The sequence below is a fragment of the Frankliniella occidentalis genome, unplaced genomic scaffold, assembly GCF_000697945.3.
Source record: "Frankliniella occidentalis isolate FOCC.00 unplaced genomic scaffold, Focc_3.1 Scaffold44, whole genome shotgun sequence".
NCBI lineage: Eukaryota > Metazoa > Arthropoda > Insecta > Thysanoptera > Thripidae > Frankliniella > Frankliniella occidentalis.
In genome coordinates, this window is record NW_026267174.1 from 312699 (window position 1) to 317283 (window position 4585).

Genomic DNA, 4585 nt, shown 5'->3' on the forward strand with positions numbered 1-4585 from the left:
GGCTGTGAAAATTTGTTTGACTCATTGTCTAAAATGCTGATATTAAATTGCTACTATTATCACAATCTTTGTTAACTATTTATACTCATTTTTTTCAAACTGGCAGTCATCAGGGATTTGGATGTCTTCCCGAGTTAATTTAATTTGGTGATTTGAGTTATATTTGCATTGTAGGGAAAAAGCGCGGTTCATGACTGATCTCAGGGCAACTTCCTGAATCGTCCACACTTTCGCACTGCTTGTCCGGCTGTGGTGCCCTCCTGAGAAAGGGCGACTATTCAGGCCACCGCCATGAATCTGACCTGAACTGCACTGGCCCGGCCGCACGGGACCACTCAGTGCTGGACCCTGAACCCCCTGAATACACGCTTACCAGCCGCCGTCTACCTGCTAGGGCCCCCCCCCCCCCTTTTTTTCCCCGGCCGGGGCGACCCTGAATGCGTGCCATGGTTCAGATTTTTAGGCATGGATTCAGGGAGCCACGACCCTATCCCTTCTCCATTGCCATGCCAACTCGGTTCAGCTTACATTCAGGCAAGATTCAGGGACGATCATTTCTCCTAGGGCGCCTCGGTATTAAGGGGGGATCCTAGTGTAGCGGCTCAAAAACAATGCTTATTTTGCGAATTTTGTATTTAAAATACTGTAGCTCGTATCGAAAATTTGAGAACACGGTTTAATAGATGGCACTTTAATGCAAAAAATGCAAAAACAAGCGTCTCAGTGTCTTCAAAGGTGTGGCGACACGGCCTGCTACAAGGGAGCATGTAGTTTTATGCTGGCCGTACACTTTCCCACGGACTGGTGCGTCTAAAACAGTCGTACGAAACGGTGTTTTGTTCGGGGGGAACCTGGCTATGGTCGGTACTAGAAGATCTGGGATCGGAAGTGCCCTTCATATTAAAAATAAATTAAAACATTGAAAATTTTTACCTCAACTTCAGTACTAAAAGTTTGACTTACTCAAAAAAATACTAAAAATAATTTTATCGTAAAGATCCTAGTACCGACCATAGCCAGGTTCCTCCTGAACAAAACACCGTTTCGTACGACTGTTTTAGACGCACCAGTCCGTGGGAAAGTGTACGGCCAGCATAGCGCCACACCTGTGACACGCCATCTTCCACCAGGGCGTGTCGCCACAGTTTTCAAGCGATCAGGACGTTTTTACTTTAGTTTTGTAGATGAAACTGCCATCTTTTAAACGGTGTTTTGTACAGTTTGATAAGAGCTATAGTTTTTTTTTAAATAATTCCTAAAATTACCCTTGTTTTTGAGACGCTACACTAGGATCCCCCCTTAACGCGCGTGCGATGCCAGTGATTCGATTACTCTTAGACCCCTCCACCTCCCTCCAACGCCCCCCCCCCTCTCCTCTCCGGCTGGCTAAAGGGGGTGCGTACTGCGTACTGTACTCTAAGGGTGAGAGAGGCAGAGAAGAGAATAATGAAACGCGTGTGGGGGTGTGGGCGTTCTGAGAGGGCGGTGACCGCTCGGGACCAGAAATGTTCCGCAAGCTTCAAAATCAAACCGTGAATTTTAGTTTCGATGTGATTATGAACGTTATGATGAATCGCCTTTAGCTAACTCTGAGGTGACGCTTAAAAGTACAGCTTACAGCCGAGACGGAAATAATCCACTGCTTTGGTTGAATGAGCACACTAAACCCTTTTGCATTTTATTGTGCTTAAACATGCAGACACTGATAAATAAAGTGTAACGGGCGTGCACTTTTAAGTGCTCAACACTACAGTGAAAACCCTTGAGTGAGGTAAGGTATCGTTCTCAAAGTGAGTGAGACAATTATATTTTGCCTTGCACAATCAGAGCGATGACTATCAGGCTCACCCCATTTAAGACATCCCGACCCAAAATGTTTTGTACGCTAAAGGTGCGCGTTAAGTGCATGTATGAATGCACCGAATTGTCAGTCTGAAGGAGTAAGATTTCTCAGACCTCGCCCAGTTGCAGTGGGTGAGGACCGCAAATTATGACTTAAATTGAGTCAGAGTCCACTGCTAAAACAAAGGTGTGACATCAAACCTGTAAAAGTCATTAAAGAGCTAGAGGCGTTTACGTTTTACTGTTTTCGAAATATTGTCTGCTGAAGCAAACCAAGGTTTGTACTTGTACCGCCAACAGCATGTCCACGAACGAACTCACGCGCACACTCACGCTCGACCAGTAGGACGCACGGAAAGCGACGCACAACGCACAACTAAGTCATGGAACACGGCTTCTCCATCAGGGAAGGACTGCACGGGGGGCAGAGGGGCGGAGCACTGTGGAGCAGATCATACTGTACTGCTGCCCACCCATAATAGCTCAGCCGGATCGACACATCCGTCATAGACAGAGAGAGAGAGAGAGAGATGGATCGCTGTGTTCCATGGCGCTAAAAATGGTTCGACGCGTCTAGGCGATCTATTTCGAAATCAGGCCGACGGACTATGCTTCATAACGGGGCACTAGAATACACGGAAGTACACTGGTAAAACAAGTGTGCAATATTTGCACACCAAACGTGTGCAAGTTGTGATTTATCACATTACATGGTGTTTAACTCAAGTTGCACACTTGCGTGGTGTGCAAATTTTCGACGTTTTGTAAACGGTTAAATTCTGCACACTTGGATGCACACAGTTCTATGCTGTCAATAGGGAACCATACGGTGTGCAGCTGCTATACGTTTCAGAAGTGTCGAAAGTTTAAACACCAATTGACGTATAACATAGTTAAACACCACAAATTGTCGAGAAAATGCACACTTGAACTTAAAACGTCAATTGACGTGCAAAATTAAACACTTGTTTTACCAGAGTGTACACACTTTGTTAAATGTTCTCATGATATAGGATAGGTGTGATACGATAGTTCACAACATAGCTTTAAAACATTAAGCGCGTATTTTGTCAAATATTTCTCCTGCTCCTATATGGCGTTTGGCATTAATATGAAAATAGACTTGAGTGTCTTTTTGGCTGTGCGCCATCTTGATAAAATCTGCGCACTCCAGCGTGCGACAGGCGAGCGGTGTCTCGCGCGCAGGTCGGCCGTGGGTCAGAGCGGGTCAGAGCAGGTGGGGAGAGCGAGAGAGTGAGAAGGGGGGGGGGGGGCTTGCGGAGAATGCGGCTCTACTATTGATTGGCATCTCATGTTTCCTGGCCTGGCTTCATTTAAATAACTCGCCCAACATTGTCGCCCGCCTGGAGCCCTGAACGCCTGTTGTGTCGTGGCATGCAAAGTTAAGGACCAGGCGAGAACTTTGTTGCACCATCGTCCTTTATATCCCTCTTAACTTTGCGCATCTAGCGTGGGAAAAATGATTCGGAACACTGTTTGTCAACGAACAAGGATTTTTTTTTTTTCACAATACTCTAACTCGCGTTTTCCACTGGTAAAATGTGTTCTAGTTGGATGTTCATCTAAACTTGTTTTTCTTATTTTCAGGTAAGCTGTCGCGGTTCGTTTTGCCGCCTTTCTTAGTAAGTAGTGCAGGCAAGAACCCACAGCAGGTTAAGGCCACCTCAACGGCTCTGCTGTTCACCTTTCGTGCGTTGTGGTGGAGCGGGGTGGGAAGGGGAGTTGGCCGCATCAGGACGGGACGAGAAGCGAGTCAGACATCAGGAACGAGGGGAGCAAGAGATGGGAGAGGAAAGGGGAGAGGGGGAGAGACCACCCAAGCCAAGCCAGCCCAGCGCGCACGGGCACAAGTACTAGTACAACCTCACTGGGTGATCGCTGCCGTTACACTGTGGAAAAAGGGGGGGGGGCGTTTGTTTTGTGTGTGGAATTTTCTGCACATCGCGGCAGCTGGAAAGTGTTTCACAAGTTTTTCTTTACACCCAGCAAAAGCGTGCATTCATCTCACAAGTTCGCATTTCACTTGTCCCAACCCCGAAAGCTGACTTCAAGTTCCAACCGGACTCAATTGGATCAAGTACTCGCTTTTCTGGGTGTATTATTTGTCGATCTGTGTGTGACAATGACTGATAAGCTCTTCCAAATGCCGAACAAAAAGAAAGTCAGAACTTCACGGAGAATTCGTCGATACGAAGTTGCCCAAACGCTTCGTGATTTTCCAAAAAAATTAGAACTCTTCATCTTTACCAAAAATTGATCAACTTTACTCTGGAAACCCAAGTGTGTACTTGAATGCAGTACCTCTTGCATATCTAAATGCATGCAGGAGGTCCTGTGTGCTTGGCAAGTATGCAGGAGGTAGTGTGAACTTGGTCAAGTACTCACTAAATCTCTCGCATGTATGTATGGAGGGAAATGACATAATATTTTTAACAGTGTTCCGTCTAAGTGCTGGTTTTTCAAATACGTGTAAGATTATGGTGAAGAGCCCATGGAAAGGAAATCGGCTGTATGTGAAACCAAAAAGCAACAACTTGGACTGCAGTCATGCACGCTGCTGGTGGGCGGGGGCGGGGAGGGGTTTTTCGAAGGAGTTAGAAGGCCGAGGCGCTCTCCTGCTGTGCTTGCTCCTGATTGGTCGCGTCCAGGCGGACCCAGCGGCCGGGATTACAACTTTATTGTGTACTTCCTGCTGGCGGAGGGGGAGGGGGGGGAGGGGGCA

The 4585-nt window shown here is 46.9% G+C and overlaps 1 protein-coding gene across 1 annotated transcript in view; it reads left to right on the forward strand.

Annotated features, from left to right (window-relative positions):
• Positions 1 to 4585, forward strand: part of LOC113206069 (phosphatase and actin regulator 4) — a 148517-nt gene that overhangs the window by 41792 nt on the left and 102140 nt on the right. The gene's annotated exons all lie outside the window — the stretch shown is intronic.